Source organism: Siphateles boraxobius, unplaced genomic scaffold (assembly GCF_051911475.1).
Source record: "Siphateles boraxobius isolate OS27281-9 unplaced genomic scaffold, OSU_SipBor_1 54, whole genome shotgun sequence".
Classification (NCBI taxonomy): Eukaryota; Metazoa; Chordata; class Actinopteri; order Cypriniformes; family Leuciscidae; genus Siphateles; species Siphateles boraxobius.
In genome coordinates, this window is record NW_027509180.1 from 2967586 (window position 1) to 2988444 (window position 20859).

Sequence of the window (20859 nt, forward strand, 5' to 3'; positions counted from 1 at the left end):
GCTCAAATTAAAGTGTGCTTAAAGCAGGCAACGGAAGAGTAGTTGGAAGAGGCGTACCTACGGCAGGCAACGCAGCTGAATCAGGCCATTTCGATCTTTTCCTCAAGATTCCAAGGTCACACACCGCAGTCTCAACGATTAACTTAATTCCGTCTTTTGACCTTTTTTGATTATACGTTAGCTCGATTTTATAATGCGCAGCTAGTTCTATCAATTGCTCTTTGGTCATTTCCTCTAACAATTCCTCAGACGGAGTCTGAGAAAATGTTTCAATCACATCAGTAGCCATAATTACCAATAATCACGCTTACAAAACAAACGCTTTTTTTTTCTTTCTTTTTTTTACGTGACAAATCAGGGTTTATTTAAAGAAATTAAACCATCCCATTAAACTAAATCAACCCTAGTCTTCAGTTGGCCCAAGACCGGGTATTTACGCACTAAATCCTGCAAGTTTGGGAAGACGACCAATTGCCGAGTCGCCCCCCCAAACCTCGGATGTGCTCCCGAGACAACTGCTCTAAGCCCCGAGCCAACCAAAAATAACAACAACAACAAAAAAAACTACGTGCCCGAAGGCACGCACTAAACCTACCCGGAAGAATTTGTTCGCAATACGCCGCAACGCCGATCAACATCTCGGTCCTGGCCAGGGATCGATGTGACAGAATGGAACGCTCCCTGAGGACGCCAAACAGGAAGCTTTTATTGACAGGCACACCTGTGCACCCAATCCACCTGATTACCCCCTCAGCTCCGCAGCGCACCTGTAGGAGGAGCAAAACACACCCAGACACCGCAAAAACCACAATACAAAGTATACAGCCGTGACAATGCCCTTTTTTTACATTTGAACCCCTGCCCTTGAGGAACTCTCTGCACGTCCCTCCACTGCATGGATCTTCATGTGTAGCTTCAGGTGAGCTTTTAAAGTGAAACTCTTTCGACACTGATCACACGTGTGCGGCTTCTCTCCAGTGTGGATCCTCTCATGTGTTTTCAGAGTTGATGAGTGACTGAATCTCTTGTCACAGTGTGAACACTTGTAAGGTTTTTCTCCAGTGTGGATCCTCTCATGTGTTTTCAGAGATGATGACCGACTGAATCTCTTGTCACAGTGTGAACACTTGTAAGGTTTTTCTCCAGTGTGAATTCTCTGGTGCAGTTTTAAATTGTTTGCTGAAGTAAAAGTCTTCCCACACTCACAGCACATGTACTCTCTCACACCAGTGTGAATGTTCTGATGTTTAAGTAAAGTTGACCGCTGTGAAAAACTCTTTCCACACACAGAACATGAATGTGGCTTCTCCTTCATATGAACATTCAGGTGTGTCTTCGCTGTGATGCCCAAGGAAATGTTTTGCCGCATTGATCACATGTGAACGGCTTCTTTCCGGTGTGGATAGTCATGTGAACATTAAGGGATGATGATTGAGAAAAACATTTTCCACACTGATCACATGAGTACGGCTTTTCTCCAGTGTGGATCCTCATGTGCATATTAAGATTACGCTTTTGTGTGAAGCTCGTCCCGCACTGATCACACGTGTGCGGCTTCTCTCCGGTGTGAACTCTCATGTGAATCTTAAGATATTTTTTGTTTGAGAATCTCTTTTCACACTGTTCACACATGAATGGTTTCTCTCCAGTGTGGATTCTTGTGTGAAGGTCAAGGCTTTGTTTATCTGAGTAACTCTTTTCGCACTGATCACATGCATACGGCTTCTCTCCAGTGTGGATTCTCATGTGTCCTTGAAGGTGTTGTTTTTGTGTGAAGCTCGTCCCGCACTGATCACACGTGTGCGGTTTCTCGCCTGTATGAACTCTCATGTGAATCTGAAGACTTTGTTTGATTCTGAAGCTCTTCCCGCACCGATCACAGGCGAACGGCTTCTCTCCAGTGTGGATCTTCATGTGAACATTAAGGGATGATGATTGACTGAAACTCTTTCCACACTGATCACATGAGAACGGCTTCTCTCCAGTGTGGATCTTCATGTGAAAATTAAGACTTTCCCTGAATGGAAACCTCTTCTCGCACTGATCACATGAGTACGGCTTTTCTCCAGTGTGGATCCTCATGTGAATTTTAAGATTATGTTTTTGTGTGAAACTCGACTCGCACTGATCACACGTGTGCAGCTTCTCTCCGGTGTGAACTCTCATGTGAATCTTAAGATATTTTTTGTTTGAGAATCTCTTTTCACACTGTTCACACATGAATGGTTTCTTTCCAGTGTGGATTCTTGTGTGAAGGTCAAGACTTTGTTTGTTTGAGTAACTCTTTTCACACTGAGTGCAGGTGAAAGATTTCTTGGCTTTTGTTTTCTTTAAAAATGTCTTTTTAGTCATTGAGCGACTCAAGGGGTTTTTCTGCAGGTTTAACATGATGTTCCTCCTTCACTTCACTCAGTTCTTCACTCTCCTCGCACTCTTCAATCGGGTCTGAAATCAAAGAGAAAAAGTTATTTCATTTTCAGTACAACAAAAATAATTCAAAGAGAGCAATATGAAGTGAAAGGACATAAAAAGAGTGCGGATGTAATAACAAAAAGGCCTTTCCATAAATGAGGTACATTGATCTTCTAATAATTATTTTTAAAACATTATAGACACACAAAAAAAGAACTATTAAATATATTTGATCAATGACAATTATCTTAAGTAATATTAGTGGGTTGTCGAAAAGTTGGTTGTCGAGGTTTTGTGGCACACTCTACAACCCGGTTCCTCAGAGACGTCAGATTCAGTGGCCAAGAGTTGCGTCGCACAGTAAAGAACTTATCTGAAGCAGCAGAAAGGAGCAGCAACTGGCTGTGGTTGAGACGGAAAGATTCTAGCTGGCTGTGTACAGGCCGCCATGCTACGGTTTCGTAGAATTCTTGAAAACTTGAAGGGTGTTGGTTTATTTGTATAGGTTGTATAGTAATTTTACAGTCATTATGTTCCTGTGTATATTGCGTGAATGACGGGATGTTGGGCAGATATTGTGTTTTGCTGTAGGTGGTATGCCATACGGAACCGTTGCCACTGAAACTGCATATTAACGCACCAGTGGGGCTCGACAGCCTTAGTCAAACGGGTTGGCGCGTATGGTTGGGTTACGGAGAGATTGTGAGATTGTGGTTAGGTCTCAGCAGCACTGTTGGTTTATTTGTAGAGGTTGCATAGTATTTACAGTCATTACGTTCCTGTGTATATTGCGTGAATGACGGGTGGTTGGGCAGATATTGTGTTTTGTGGTAGGTGGTATGCCATACGGAACCGTTGCCACTGAAACTGCATATTAACCCACCAGTGGGGCTCGACAGCCTTAGTCAAACGGGTTGGCGCGTATGGTTGGGTTGCGGAGAGATTGTGAGATTGTGGTTAGGTCTCAGCAGCACTGTTGGTTTATTTGTAGAGGTTGCATAGTATTTACAGTCATTACGTTCCTGTGTATATTGCGTGAATGACGGGTGGTTGGGCAGATATTGTGTTTTGTGGTAGGTGGTATGCCATACGGAACCGTTGCCACTGAAACTGCATATTAACGCACCAGTGGGGCTCGACAGCCTTAGTCAAACGGGTTGGCGCGTATGGTTGGGTTGCGGAGAGATTGTGAGATTGTGGTTAGGTCTCAGCAGCAAGAGGGAAGTAGAGGTCAGTAAGCTGGGCTGAGTTGAGTGGGGGACGGAGGGGGGTGACTCTGGGACGCCAGAGTCACTGTCGAGCCCTCTTGAGGTGTCGTGGGCTAGTCGACGAAACACTGAGGACGGAAGGTGCCGCCTTGAAGACCCTAGAGATGTCCCCTACTCAGCTCAATCCAGAGGGTTGTTATGGGGGGACCGCACTGTGGTTGCAGCCGTTGTGTGTGCTATTAACACCAGACAGAAGGAGATTCACGTCACCAGATGGAAAGAAGCGTAAATGGATGGAGAAGCATAGGTTACTGTAAAGCTACGTCTTAGTTGGTGCTTATCTTGGCGAAAGCCGAGTACAAATCAGCATGAAGTTTTAACATCTACTCTCGTGTAATGGAAATCAGTAATATTAGCATTACAAATTATACAATAGTTTCATAATGTTGATACCAATGTTTAGATTTATATTTAATTTATTTTACTTAAAACGTTTTAATTATTACAGTCCAGTCACACTAGACTTAATTCCAATGACTCCCATTCATACGCATGTGACATGGGACATCAGAAACACAAGTTTCACTGCGTTCCAGTTCAATTAATTATTGGTCATTTATATCATAATTTAAATAGACATTTGATTATTCTGTTTAACTCTTTACATTTTATTTTACTGGTTCATTTGGATTCCAGTGTCACTTAGTTTCACCCCGGCCAATAATGCTGATCTCACGGTCACAAACTCATGTAATGGAAATTTTTAATCTAACCAGCTTATACCATATATGGTGTTAAAGAAACTGCAAGCTGCATAGCATCTTCTTCCTTATTTGCTGAAGACGAGTTGAAAAGAGCATTCGCAGAAGAACAATTTGTTTCTCTCTAAAACGGATAAGCTCGCTTGCACTAAGAGAAAAGGTGTTGCATTGGAAAATATACTTAATTGTTTAGATGACATATGTGTGTAAGTGTGTGCGTACAACCAAGGGGTGTTAGAATAAGTGTGAAGTTTTGGTGTATATAAACCGGACGAAAAGGGAAGTCGTCGCCCTTCTCATGTCAGACTCTGTCTGTTGTGTGAACTGCCTTTCATATAAGAAATAAAAGCTTATACTTATAACTTTTGAGATCTCCAGCTGTCATCCCGATTATTGATAAAAGTCTAAAAAGAATTTCCACGACACTCATCAGTCTGATTATTAGTCTAAGGTTATGACTAATCCTGGGCGGTAAACCGGTTTAAATTTCGAGACGATATGTATTTTCTCATAAACTCATACCAGTGTGTTGCTGAAACAGCTGCTGTTATCTATTCACTGGCCATGAAGAGAGCTATGTAGAGTGTGTAGAGAGCGGACCGCTATTAAATACCCTTCTTGAACTAATAGTAACAACTTTATAACACAGCAATAAATAACTCACAAAACTAACTCTTTAATACTGCAAATAGCATGTAGAGCATTTGATTCCCGAGATGCAGAAAACAGGATGGAATCACAGAATCCAGTCACTGAAGGAACTTACTGTATAAAATTGAACGTCACAGAATTCATCATCATCATCATCATCATCATCATCATCATCAATCGGCTGCGAACAGTGTAGGTTTGCAGTCGGTCATAGTGACTTTCGGAGTAAGTTGATTACCCCCAAGCGGGTTACTAGCCCTGCAAGGGGGTGGATCAGTTTAACATCGTGATCCTAGATGAGGTCAGTTTAACGTCGAGAGTCATGATGAAATTAGACTCTGACCCAGGACGATCACAGAATTGTGGGATGAATAAAGCAAAAGGCTGTACAAATGATCAGATATAGATACGGACTAGTGACTGTGAATATTAAAGCTCAAAAAGACTGCTAATGAAATATGAAGTCTATGTTCTGCCGTGTCTGTTTGAAAGAGCGCCGCAGTCTCGTCTACAACACACACTGAAACACGCACGACACTCGCTGATTTCAGCGTCTTATACATGAACTTCATCTGAGTCACTTTTTTCACCAAGAGAAAACATTTCACCATTTGATTTGATAAAACTATCGACATTTGTCATATCATATACAGACAGGAACTCAAGTCTTTACAACACCTTGTCAAAATAAAAGTTTGGTTTAACCTTAAATAACAGAAAAAGAGGCTTTCTATTGTACAGTAGAGTATACCTCGATTAATAGTGATTAGGGATGGCCATTCGATTACATTTTCTTAGTAGATCAGCTATCGATTAATCATTAATATTTTTATATTAAAATTCACTCTTTAACTTTTTGTAAATTAAAAATGCAATGTAAATACAAAAATACAGCGTGTTTTTCCTCGATGAGATCTTTATTACAAGATCAACTTGTGGCAGTTAAACTGGACGTTCGGTTATGCTAAACTTGAAGATATATGCGCTGCAGTGATCTAAAGGAGAGAAACCTGCAGCCGGCGTTCTTAAACAGAGACCCTCGTTTGTTCCAAAATAATAATTAATTAAAAAAGAATCATGTTAAACAATAACTTAACCAAAAACATGATACTTTTTAATACAGGTTGTCAAAATGTAACTCAAAACTATTCAAGGCACGGAGTCGAGAAAGAGGGTGAGAGAGATTGGCCTAACAACAATTAATTAGGCTACTTAACCAACCCTCATCAAAAATAACTAGTAACTCGCACACAAATTCTGCACCAGTCTACTGATTTTTGTTGAGAAAGATAAGCATGTTGACATGATCTGGGGTCAGACGCAACCGCACCTGGTGACCGTCAGTCCAGCCGCTCTGAGGGGACTGACGTTGCCGGGATGCACATATGCGAAGTTTTGTATGTTGTTGCACTGCATTTCTGAGCGTTTTCCCTGGTTTCATGTCTCTTTGTTTTTGGATTTCTTGCCTGTTCTGTGGATTACTCTTTTGCCTCTGACCCAACATGACATCATGACTTTGCGTAAACATACACGCCACTTTCAAGTCAAGTGGCGTGTTATCTATACGCATTTTGAGCTATCCGCGTGTATGTCCACGCCGAAATCTTTTGCGTGTATGTCTACGCCATTAAATGTCCGAGTGATTCCGCGTGTATGTGTACGCCGTTAAATGTCCGAGCGAAACGAAGCAAAATCTATTTCTACATCTGTGGAGCGATCTTTTTTTTTGTTGAAAAATGCTCAGACTAGCATTTTTTTACTTTCTCAGTTTGTGTAAATCCACTTGGGGTTCGGGGTACTTATTTTTTCCCACATTAATTTTACAGATGTCTAGTACATGTATGTGGTTTTGTTTCATTAATACAGTGTATACTTTTTTCTTGATTTACCCCGAAATAATGGAAATGGAATATTAATGTTGAGAAAACACTTAATTTTAGCATTTGCTCTCCTTTAACAGTCAGAAACAAATCATTCTGTGAACTATAAATCTGTTTTAACTCATTCTGTGAATTTGTGTATATATATATATGTGTGTAAACATAGATTCACATTTATATGGGAACATGTATGTGCATGTACACAATCAAGGAAAAACTTTGTGAATGTAACATGTAATGCTATATTTGTGTTAAATATGTCCTGGCCCATCTTCATTTCTTGTTCTTCTGGCTGAACTTCCATCATGTGCAACTAAACCTCTACAAATGATCCAGAATGACCACATCCAAGTGGTCCAGATCCACTTAAGCTCTTAAAATAAAAATAAAAATGCTATGCTACTCTAAGCAATGTCTGAAACTTCGTATTTTGAGCACTTCTTGCTTTTTCTGCCTTTTCATAATGACTCGCTTGCTGTATTCCTCATTTGAAAGTGGATAAAGACATCTGCTAAATTACTAAATGTAAAATGTAAATATGTATTAATAGATTACGTGGTCAATGCTTATATTGCAGTATTAAAAAATATAAGCATGTTGATATTGTTTCGTTGTGTGTTTATGTTTGTGTATTTATGTTTTGTACAACTGTCGCCAATCCCTGTGTAGTGATTACTACAGTTTTGCAACAGTCTCTATCAATTGCATCGATTACTGCCATGCGGTGTTTTCGGCCATTGTGCAATATTAAAAAAGAGTTTGGTGAGATCTTCATACATTTGTCACAGTATAATTATTTGTTTCTGTCTTTAAAGTTTACGGTTCTTTTGTTTATTGAGCATATTGTTGTTTGTTTTCTTCTTGGTTTTTGTTTTGTTACATTTGATTATTTAGTTTGATTTATTTTCTTTCTAATGTGCTCTCTCTTTGTTTCTTCTTTTTTTTGTAGAGCTGAGGACTTTCTGAAGCGGTTTGGTTCTTTGCTGCACATTGGGCTTTACTTCACCAAGGTTTGGCATTATTGCTGTCATTATTTGCAGTGATCTTTCTGGATGTGATTGTGATTGGCGTTTCTTTTTGTGTATCTGGTGCTGTCGAACTCGCCCGCTCTCACATAGGAGGCCTCAGACCCCGCAACGATTGTTAATAACCAACGACTGATTCGATTGTTCACTTCCGTTTTTAAAAGATTGTTGGCCAACTATTTTAGCTTTAAATGTACGGGAACTCACGCCTTGTTCCCTTTTCTAAGTGGAACATACTTGTGTGTCTTTATTTGGATTGTTTTTCCCCATTATTTCGGGGTGGCGTAGTCGCTAAGAATCGAGCCACTTGCTACATGAGCATTAATGAAGAAAAGATTTGTACTGAAATCCACTTAAATTCAAGTGAAGCAACACTTCTCAGGGTTTCATCACTCACTCTGACAGATCAGAGGAAGTTACACAAACACAGGATGAGCTGATGATGTTTAAAGGAAGATCTGTAACTATATATAATATATATATATATATATATATATATATATATATATATATATATATATATATATACTGTATATATATTCTTGCACACATTCACGTTGTGATCTCAGAGTTGTGTATTGATACACACAGATCATACTGTATTATTCCTGATACTGGACATAGTGTCACTCAAACATCTGATGATGAAGCATTATCTTCATATTAAGAGTGTGTCAGTGATTTGAACAGCTCTCTGATAAACACTAATAGTTTATTCTGGAGAGTGTGTGGTTTGCTTTAAGTGAGAATACAACTATTTATGCTGGTATATTTTGTTTTCATTTATTAATATACATGGTAATGATAACTGATCATTGTGGATGATGCTCATGTTCATCAGTTCTGGTGTAAATGTCCGTCTGTCCTGTAATAAAGCTCTTTCTGACTGCAAATCAACTACATGGAACTACTATAACAGATTCAGACATTCAGCAGCAATTAACAATAATTTCATCATTTTATTAGAAGCGTGAAATTCCATAGACATTCTCATAATAATGAGAAACTTCCTCATAATAAGGGTTTTTGCACCGGATGAACTTTTTATAGTTCCTAGAACTATTGGTGGAAGTACTCACTTTTTGCCATTGTAGAGGAATTTACAGTTAAAGACACATGGATCAGATATGATGAAGTAAAACATGAAGTCAAAGTGCAGTCGATTGAAGACAAGAGTCATAACTATAATAAATTGTAGAAAATTTTACTGGAGATATTTTGCAGTTTCAAGACTCACAAGGAGTTTGTAGGCCGCTCTGCGTACATTCACATTTCCAAAACAAGATAGGCAGAAGCATATCATATATCACATATAGATTTTCCAGATGGCACCAAGACCCTGGTTTAGGCACGGAGTGACCCAGCGAGGTCAAGTCTGCGTTTCTCGGCTCAAAACAAGTCATTCCTTCACTTCACGGTGCCAGTTGTTCAGTTCATCAACACTGATCTGAAACACAGAATACCAGCACACACATATTCACACGGCTTCTTTAAGGTTGAAATTGGTCGAGCTCTAACATTAAACCCCAAACATCCTGATAACATGTCATGTTCTTTCTCTCAGTGAGAAGCACTAATAATATCCATGTTTACTATTTAGCGTTAGAGTTAGACCGTTACCCTAAGCCTGCTGGAATATAGAAAGGTAATTCTTTACTTTAAGGCTACGTGACCCCTACGATCTCTGCTGTTGTGGTCAGATAGAAGAACAGATATATAAATGCTAACACATGTTTGAAGCCTCTTTCAAAAATTACATGTAGTGATGTTACGTTCTGTAACTAGGCTTTGGAGCGTGTGTCGAGAAATCCCGGGAGCTTTCAGCGAAGCGCGTATCGAGGCCTGTATCGCTTTAGACCAATGCCGTCATTGATGCCGTCCGAAGCCTTGCTTCGACCTGACTGGTTCAGGACGCAGTTCGGATCTTGGCGCAACATTTTGACAGATACATAAACCCAGACACTTTCCAATTTTATAATAATAATAATAGGTTATTGCCCCTCCTGCCTATTATGACACACATTTAATAACCCCATTTATTTTAAGCCAATACGTTTTTTTTATACCGTTACACAATCATTATATTCCACCAGAAAGTACACACTATACATAAATAGATTAGTCTATGTGGGTTTTTTCCCCCACTGTTATTCCTAAGCCTTAACTGGCAAATACAGTGCATCACAGATCACAACTGGTCATCTATAATGTATCTGCCTGTTTTACACTCTTTGTCCACCAGGTGAGCAAATGAAGCCTCAAGAAATTAACCCTTATGTGAACCACTTGGCTGAAAAGCTTCAATGCTTCATGGGCCTTCACCCTCGCCACTACTGATTACAAGACAATCCATACTTGTTTTCTGGAGGCCGGGCTAAATGAGCAAGCACTGTTTCTGCATTCCTGGCATGAGCCAGACCCTTCAGTCACCTCTCAGATATCAAATACAGATGTTAGGTTTAGATAAAGACGAAGACAGGTGACAATCCTGTTCCTCCATATTTATTGAAAACAAAAACAAAGACAATCCGAGTGTTGGAACTTACCAATAACAGAAACTAATCAGTTTGTATGACGTATGTCATGCTCATTAATATCCGTCCAGACTAACGTTACGTGATATAACTTAGCGGTTTCTCATCGAGAGACAGAGATATTTTTATTCCTGATACACGTTTTTGTTCCTCCGATCTGAAGTGAACGCTACACACACGACCGCGTTTTTCGAAGCCGATGCGGAAGAGAAATCCCGTCTCTTCACCTCCAAACACCACACACAGGCACGAAAGATGGCACCGTCCTTTTTCTTGTTAGGAAACCTGTGGACTCGATGTCCAGGCCAGAGTTTTTGCAACCTCCACAAACACGTCATCATCATGACGATGATAGATTAAAATACTAAAACTACCGAAAACACTGATTCAGGACCGCTATTACTGAATACAAACCCGTCTGCGCTGCTGAGGCTCCCTCTCGTGACGTAAAATGACGCGTTGTTGAAAAAAAAAAAGCGTTTTTTTACGAGCAGTCAAAGAAACGTTCACTTTATCTACTAAATTGGTGGCCTTATGTAATTTTAAAACATTTTAAATCCTGCATTACCTTTTCATATGATATTTTCATACAAGGTTATATATTAATTTTGATTTTTTTTTTTACCTGCAATATGCTATTTAAGTGCTATGGGTTCTCTGAGACATCTGTAAAGGGGTATTTGCCCCACCTACCCTTGGGGTGTAGTGTTAAACACACTTGAGTGTGGATTTGTTTCATTGCTTTTGTAGTGTGCCTAGTGCCTAGTGAGTGATTACTTACAAGCTGGGTCAGGGATCCTTTTTCCTGTTAGTGTCTTTGATTAACCCCCAGTCTTTATCTATTTTCTATTCATTTCCTTTGTTTTATTTATTTAAAATGTTTTGTATTAACATCTGTGGGTAAGTAAGAGGTAAATGTCTGGAAGGTATTTACTAGTGAATGTGGTGTTTCTCAATGTGGAAAGATTTTATGTAATAAATTGCTTTTAATTGTCAGAACCGTCTCAGTCCTCTATGGGGAAGAACAAACCTGTGTTGTCCGAGTATTACATATCCTTGACCTTGGAGTCCAGGCGTAGTTGGCTACGTTGCAAATCGTATTAGAGTTTTATTAATGAGAACTTCCTTGTTGCTTATCTTATATTATCCATTGTAGGGGAACTAGGATCAATATAACTCAAAGGGTGATTGAATTACAGTGAATAAGAACCAAATTTTTTGCAAATTATTCAGAATTAAATAAAAAATATTCATCCACCGATAAATTGAGATTAGGGTATTTTATTAATTCTGGGCATAATATTTTCCTGTGGCCTATGGTAATAATATCATAAAATTATGATCACTGATTATGAGCAAGGTAACGAAATCTACAGTTTAAGGCAGTAACTTGTGAGCACACAGCACAAGACACTTGTATGTAAAATCAACCAAGACTTTATTAAACAACTCTAATACACACAAACTAATCTAACGCAAATAGACAAACATTCATTCAAACAGTGATAGAGAAAAGGTAATGTTATTAACGGAGTATGAATGGAGTCCCAAATGTCTAGCGTTATAAACATAGACTGTAAAAAAATATGGACGCATTAGCCTGCCCATATAGTTTACACCTCTGCCTAAACAAGTCTCTATCGTCCGAAAGGTCATTTGTAATATAGTGTACAAGATATTTAACCTCATCTGTGACCTGTAGCACATTTCCACAAAGGTAAAAGTCTGGGAACCTCAACTTCTGATCCTCTTTTGTTTTAACAATCAGTATGTGGCTTTTTAGGGCATTATACTTAATATCAAATGCATCGCCATAGGAGGAGCAGATATTCAGAAGCTTCTGCAGGCCTGCACTATAAGGGCTTATCAGTACTAAGTCATCTGCATACATCAAGTGGTTACACAAGACCTCACACAAGACACCCAGTATTACATTCATTAAGGTCATCAATATATAAATTGAACAAAGATGGAGACAAAATTCCACCCTGACGTACTCCATTACTCACTTTGAAACAGTCTGATATAGAGTCGCCCCATTTCACCCTCATAGTCTGACAAGAATACCAAAAACGAAGAATCCTAGTAAGGTATCCTGGAACACCTCTTTCTGTTAGTTTATCAAAAAATTTACCATGATTAATACGGTCAAAGGCTTTAGAAGCATATAGAAAACACATGAATATTGTAGACCCCTGGTTGTTGTATTTATCCAATAGTTCTTTAAGTGCAAAAATGCACATGTCAGTGCTATGCCCATGCTTGAAGCCAAATTGGTTAGCTGTAGTGAACAAATATGGCTCAAGTCTGGACAATAGAATCCTTTCCACCATCTTTGACACTGAGCTTGCCAAGGCTATAGGCCTATAATTATTCATGTCACTAAGTTTACCGGTCTTGTCCTTAATCACAGGGACCAATACAGTCAACAGAAGTGACTGTGGCAGAAGGCCATGTACCAAAAAACCTGTAAAACAAATGGCCAGTAGAGGATAAAGTCTTGTACTGGCATATTTTAAGTGTTCAGATGTAATTTTATCCAGCCCACAAGACTTTTTATTCTTCAACTTTACATATGGACTAGCTAGCAATGCCCTTCACGTTGGCCGCCATGTTGTATTTTTATACCGCTGTAACCTATAAATAATTCTCAGACATAACCATAGTCTGTTGTAATTAAATATTGCCCTTACCTTTCAGATTAAGGATGTAGAATGTCGATTCAGGGTTGTCACAAATCAAGCCTCTGTGGCTCCCTCCGATCTCCACCAGAGGACCACCTCACCGGAGTACTAACTTTCGGACTACGTTTCCCATCATTCCATGCCTGATGCTGATTACCGTCACACCTGATCCCCATCCCATGGACTATTTATGTGTCACACACACACACACACACTCACTGCAAAGTCTTGTTCTTGCCATTGCAGAGCGTTATTCTTAGTTTATTGAACTCTTGTGTTTTGTCCTTGGACTGTTTACCTCGTATTGCTGCTTGCCCATCTGATCTTCTGCCTGTTTACCTGGATTTTCCCTGTTTGACTGCTGCCTGCCCTGATTCATTGCCTGTTGTATCATTAAGTAGTGGTGGGCAGATCGAGGCTTTGTGAAGCAATGAAACAGTTGAACCAAATGGTCCATATTGTTTCGAGGCGTCGAATCAATCCGACACCCGTCTCAGCTGTTGATCTGAAACAACCTTGACGAGCCATGAAAATTTGTTGTTTTTTTATTATTGTACTTTACTAATATGTGAATCTTGTAACCTATAGGCTCCTCACTATGCATAATGTTATTTTGGTCCTGCAAAATGAATATTAATAAAATAAATCAAGCCACAATGTCTCACTTTTTTACATATTTTTATTCAAAAATATAAATTTCTCTGCTGTGGAAGGACTTCGCCTACTTCTTTTTTTACAGATAATTTCTCCAGCCTTTGAAAAAATCCTCTCACAAGGGACACTTGTTGCTGGCATGCAAAGATATTTTTTAGCTAGGACATACAAATGAGGAAAGATTACTGCTCTCTCTTTCCATTAACTTAGTGGATCATGAGTTCTGGGCAAATACAAATCGTTGATGTATTTTTTCACTTCCACTGTGGCATCAGCTGTAGTATTGTGTATAATCTGGGTTTGATGGATACGAGTATCAAAAAGCTCCCATAAAATGCCCTGTGTTTCTACTGGTGTTGATGTTGATGGTGATGATGTTGATGGTGATGGATACATCTATGCATACCTTGCTTAGATGGCCCAGCAGTGTCAGTAGCAGGCCTATACAGGGGGAATGCCATCCTCTGCACCCTGCAAAATGGCAGGATGAGTGCTCCTCAAATGGCGCATCATGGATGATGTATTGTTGCAATAGGCGAGCTGCCGATCACAATACACACATCTCACTTTATTTGGGGTTTCTAAATGGAAATGCTCCCACACCACAGATGTACGGCATCTCTTCTGGGGAGCCTCCATTTTATCTATCTATCCAAATCTATCTAGATATGTATCTCTAATCTGTCTATGTAATTAGATATATGTATCTATAATCTATGTGTCTATAATCTATCTATGTTTTTAGATATGTATCTATAATCTATGTGTCTATAATCTATCTATGTTTTTAGATATGTATCTATAATCTATGTGTCTATAATCTATCTATGTTTTTAGATATGTATCTATAAATGTATCTATAATCTATGTATTTTTATATGTAGCCTATCTTTAATCTATCTGTATATGTATCTATCTATTTATTCATCTAGCTGTATATATATATTTATATCTATGTATCTATTAATGTGTCACTATATGTATACTCTGTGTCTCTAGCCTATCAGTCAATGTGTTGTGTAAATTTAAATGTAAGCCTAAATATAACTAAACAAATCACACTATAAATGTCACTATATCACCAAAAATCCGCTATCTCAAAATCAAACTCCTCTCACAAAAACCCTTGAGGTCAATATGCGTTGATTTCACTTTTATACAGTTGTGCGATCGTGTGGTCTGTTTCCGACCGTCAATCAAACGCTGATTCGGCGGATCACACCTGATGAAACACTTAGTGAAACACTTCGAGGCTTCGTTTGGCCATAGTCACGTGACATGGGTGTTTTGAATCACGCTTCGAATCAGTGTTTCGAAACATCTGCGCTTCGGGATCTCGCAAAGCTTCGGAACGACTGTTTCGCGTCAGCCATCCCTATCATTAAGTTCCTCTGCCTTGCCTTTGATATCTCTTTTGCGTGTGATTTACCTCTGCCCGTTGTTCTCATACTGTCTTCAATAAAGCTACACATGGATCCCACTTCTGCTGACCCATCATTACGAGGGTCCTCGGCGGTGCCTCTAACCAGATCAATCTTGAGTTCGGATGCACTGGGCGTTTGCTAGCATTAATATTTCATTACTAAAATCATGAAATAATAATAGGGGGAAATTATTCTGAGACTTGTTTAACAAGTTTTACGAATCACCACAACATAATTTCGTTTTATTAAAAAGATTCAGAATAATACAAATACAAAAATTCATCATAAATACGTCAAAGTCTTCACCCGAATTGGGGCCCCAGAAAAAACTCTTTTAGGATTTTTATACTAACCCTGTTTTTTGGGCCACCTTCTATCTTTAGCGCCTTCACCCCTAAACATGTCATGTACCTATAGCTACACACATACACTTCTAACAATGACCCTTAAAATGACCATTTTCAACCATAAAACTGTATGCAATATCTATTATCTTCTTATTTAATTGTTCGGCTTGTCTGATAATTTGTATTAACTGCTGTGCACGATAAATCGTTTAAGTGGAAGATCTTCGCCAGCGCCTTTCTCTCTTTCTTCTCCGTCTTGCGAGCTCTCTTTGTGTTGTCCCTCTGCAGGTGTTCAACTACAAGATTGTCCATAAAAATCTCAACTTTGCCTGTGACTGTAAGGATTCACCGGACTCAGAGGGGTCCATTTGCAGCTTTGTTAGAATAGTCGAACAGGCAGGGTACTCAACAGCAGACAGGGCAATGGAGGAAATGCAGAGAAGAGCAGACTAACATGCGGAGGTCGAGGCAGGCAGCAATAAACAAAGTCCAGTAAACAGTCCGGGTCAGGGCAGGCAGAGAACAATCAGAAACGAGGTAAACCGATCAAGGTCAGAAATATAAATCAAACACGGGAAAACCGCTCAGAATTGATGTCCAGGGCAAATCAAGACTTCGCAGAAAAAAGTGTATGGAAGTAGCTTTTATGTGTGTGTGTAAATATGAGGTGCAGGTGTGTTGCACAATCAGTTCCAGGTGAGAGGCATGATGGGAATTTGAGTTCGGTAGGAAATGGTTAATATTCTGGAGACGGATCCCTCCGGTGGTGTGGAGGAGGCGGTACGGGAGCTCCTCTGTAACAGTGACATTAACATTTATTTTTTCTGTTCCATCTTCATCCGTTACACTGAATGCGTTCAAAAAGACTTTAACATATTCAATTTCTGGGGAGTTTTCAGAAGAAGGTTTATCAGAAAAATAATAACCAATTGTTCTCCAATATTTATTACTATATATATATATATATATATATATATATAATAACTTGTCAATAGTTTGGAAACATTACTATTTGTAATGTTTTTGAAAGAAGTCTCTTATGCTCGTCAAGGCTGCATTTATTTATTTATTTATTTATTTTTTAAACATTTTTTGTATTTATTTGATTGGGACAGTGCATGTTAATGAACAAACATGGAATACATGCATGTAAACATGCCGGATTGTAGCTATAAGCTAATTTCCATCCGTAGTCCCACGGGCTAACATCACACAGGTCACAAAACATTACAGAATAAAATTTACATCTACATCATTTATCATTAAATTATCAAAAGTCCTATATACAATATTCACATAAAACTTAAAAATTCATTCAGTTCACAAACACTCATCCATGTACACATTACTAAACAAAGAAATTTAGAATAAGATACAACATACCCACTAATGTGTGCAACTTTGGTTTGCCCATAGCCATTTTTTCAACTGGACTTTAGTAGGGCATTCTCTCAGTGTTATAGGAAGACTATTCCACAGGTTCCCACCCGGATAGACAGGACCGTCTGACCAAAGGTGGTACGCCAGTGGGGTATTATTAAGTCTCCTCTGGTGGAGGCTTGCGTTGTCCTCTGCAAATTTTCTGCTTGAAGCTCTGTCAAGTCCAAGTTAGTCGCGGACGTGGAGCTCTCGGCATCTCAAAAACGCCACGCTGATATTGATCCTCATTTTAGTTTTCCTTGTTTGTCCCAAAGTCTGCTTGCCATGGATGGTCTATGTTTGAACGAAACAAGAACTGCGTGCCGTTCTATTAGACCTTCTCTGGTGCCGCTAAACGTTACGCACTACGCAGTTGTCCACGTCTGGCGCCATGGTTACGTCATGGCTATGGCAGTATGAACGGAGGCCGAGGATAGCGCGGATATTGCGTCATATTGCGTCATTGACAGGCGACATTTTTTTCCGGGACGGCCGCTTATTTAAAATTGGAATTTCTCTGAAATAAAAAATCTTTGGAGACTTTTGGGATATTGTAAGTACACAACTGCAGGAAATATATGACACTGTGCAAGTGATTTTTGAATATTTTATTACAAAATTGATACATATTGTACCTTTAACATGTAATTTATTGATCAAATGTAAACATTTGACATGAAAGATGATGCATACATTACATAAGGTTAATAAATTGGCCTTTATAAAAAATAATTAACGCCATTGGATAAATATAAAAAATATGTAAATTTGCAGAAATAAAAGCTGATAGAACACTGATGAGGATAATGCTTTAGAATAAATTATATTTACACCACCAAAACTAATTTCCCCCCCACAGAAAAGTAACGTTTTTACTCGGGCAAGTGGATGACCGATTTACTTGTCCAAAGGACAAGCGCATGACAAGGCTTAATGTCGAGCCCTGGCACTTTGATAGGCTAGCTTACACATTGTGGCCAAATGCTAGTGTACAATTTAAGAGGGATGCATTTACAAATCTTATTTCTTAATAAAGTATATGTAATAGTCATCCTTAATGTGTTTTTATGTGACTATTTCCTGTTTTGTGTGACAAAATACCCAAATGAAGAAAAAGGGAGACATAGATACCTATTTTTAGTATATATCCCGTATTTAAAGGGATAGTTAACCTAAACATGAAAATGATGTCATCATTTACACATTTATGTTGTTCTAATGTATTATGTAGTAGATTAGGGTTTAGAGTTGACATATGTTTGTAGCCCTTCAGGAGCGGAGTGAGATACCCTTTTGTAGTGGAATCAAACAAATGCTGATGTAAAGTGCCCAGTAATTTTTAGTTATTGTATTGTGTTAGGAATTAAAAAACAATATATCTCATTCTTAGATATATCCTGATTCAGAAGTGAGGGGCCCATCCAGCCAAACTTGCAGACATTCCCTAAGGGCCGTTACATAGTCAACGCATCGGTACGCATACGCGTCCGCAAGGCTACGCATCGCTACGCTTCGGCCGCCATTATGCGTTGGTGCGTAACCAAATGTGTCGTCCTAGTTTTTGATACGCGACGCACCGATGCATGCAATACTAGGCGTTGTCGGTGGGGGCGACATTGCAAGTATTGTACATTAATTCAAGTATATTATGTTTACAGAAGCATACATCTTTATTGTAATATTCACAAATAACAGGATAACAGTATATTGAATTACAATATTAAATTGTAATTCTGTCCTGTGATATTACAGGAAATTCCTGGCAACTTAGTAAATATACAGTAAATTGTAATATATTACAGCATTTTACTGTAATAATGCTACTATAATCACAGTAGCACTGCTGTATAAATACAGTACTTTATTGTAACAGTAAACAGTAAAAATCCTGTATATTACTTGCTGTAAATTTACTGCAATTAGTTGCCAGGAATTTCCTGTAAAATTACAATAAATTGTTAACAGTGTACCCCTAACCCATGTACTTACCTTATATTAGCCAGTACTTTCTAGGTAAGTACACGTAAGTACTGTACTGTAAAAGGAAGCGTTACCGGCAGAAAAATGGAGCGCAACTGGAAGAAAACAAATCAAGACGTTTTTCGAATTTTGTGGAGAAAACACGATTGCGTACAGAAAAGCTCCTGCTAGATCTGCTTATTTTTCGACTCTCTTAGAAGAAAATGTAAGGCTGGAAGCTTACGCGGCTATTTTGTACCTATAATCGGAACAAAAGGCAGTTGAAAGATGACGTGTATAATTCAAATATTTATCTGACTCTAATATAACTAATCTGACTCCATTAAAGTTGTTGTTATTCTTTAATCTTTTATTCTTAAAGGTAAGAATAAAGGTTCTTTCTTAGAACTGATAGGAAAACGTAGGATTTAAGCTGAATGTTTAGATAAAGTTATAATCACTTTAGCTTTCAACATCATCAGTGAAAAAAGGAAAGATTCTCAAACCCTTAAAAGCAGGCAAAGTTATTTATTAAGATACATGTTGGAATATAAAGACAGTAGAATGGAACAACATACCGTAAAGAAAACTTAGTTGTAACAAATAGGACACTGTTGTACAGAAGAGGCCAGAAAAGCCTTTCTCGTAGTTTGAGGTTACGCACCGGTGTGCGGGAGTGGCGGGGTTAAAGCCTTTCTCCCAGATAAAGTTACCTTTCCTTTGTAAACCCTGAGCAAAGCATTGTTAAACTTGGAATACCAACACCGAACTGTAAGGGGTTATACAGTCAAAGAACCAGAACCAGATATGAAGAATGAAGACCCGGAGTCAGAACTATAAAAGTTTGCAGTTTCATCAGCAGAAGTCAGCTTCAATACTCGCACAGGAGTTCGTAGGCCGCCCACCTTACAGTTACAAAGATCACAGCAGTTATACCACTTCCAAGGTCTAAGCTACGTCATTGCTTACAGGTTGAATGATTCTCATTGGCTAAGAAATAGATAAACACAGTAATTTTCCACACATATACAGATAGACGGAAGCATATCTCCATCGATTATGCAGCTGAAGTTAGGCACGTCATGACCTTCCAGGTCGCAGATTTGGGTTGCTGGGCGCCAGCATGTCCAGAACAACAACTCAATCTCCAATAATGCCAGTGGTTCCTAAACCTGCAACCAAGAAGACTAACACACACACCGACACACAGCTTTTCCAAGGTTGGATTTGGCCAGGCTCTCACTATAAACAGGAGAGTTCTCTCAAAACATCAAGATAATTCGTTCTTTCTCTCAAGGAGAGCTAAACTTTAGTTTAACTGAAGTAAGACTTTAACAAAGAAATGGTCCCTTAAACTATTGGCTTCAATGACCCCTTTATGTTTTAATACTTTGGAGACCTTTCTCAAGCACAAAACTAATCCCTATTTCATTTCTGGAAGCCGGGCTAAATGAGCAAGCACTGTTAATGCATTCAGATATCAAATACAGACATTAAAGAGTACATGAAAAGAACATTTCAGTAATCACATTTCTATAACAAAGTAAAATCTCACAAGCCTAGAGAAGTCATTCAACTCATTTAATATTTAGAAGGAAAAATATTGATTAATACCTTGATTATAATTACTCATCATTACATATACATTGAAGCAGCGGTGGATTCCAATCCACCCCCTTCAGAACCTTACCGACAGGAAACCGAAAGATGAGGCAAATGGGTGGTGATCAAGAGAGGGAGAAGAACATCAACATATTCTCAATGCATATGTAAGCAATAATACCTAGATTGTACATTAAAATACTATCTCTATTAAGTTCACCACCGTTCAGTTTATAAGCTGTCAGATGAGACCAAACATGACATAGTTACATATTAGAACACACTAGTAAATAAACAGT

At 38.7% G+C, this 20859-nt stretch overlaps 1 protein-coding gene and 1 pseudogene across 2 annotated transcripts in view; one reads left to right on the forward strand and one right to left on the reverse strand.

The window, feature by feature from the left end:
- The window catches only part of LOC143714394 (uncharacterized), a 185255-nt pseudogene that overhangs the window by 137333 nt on the left and 27063 nt on the right, over positions 1 to 20859 (reverse strand). The window contains exons 3-4 of the transcript XR_013195479.1: positions 2387 to 2445; positions 1417 to 2292 (exon numbers count right to left, since the gene is read on the reverse strand). The product of XR_013195479.1 is annotated as an uncharacterized LOC143714394 (transcript). The remainder of the gene's footprint in view (positions 1 to 1416; positions 2293 to 2386; positions 2446 to 20859) is intronic.
- The window catches only part of LOC143714367 (uncharacterized), a 288790-nt gene that overhangs the window by 35932 nt on the left and 231999 nt on the right, over positions 1 to 20859 (forward strand). The gene's annotated exons all lie outside the window — the stretch shown is intronic.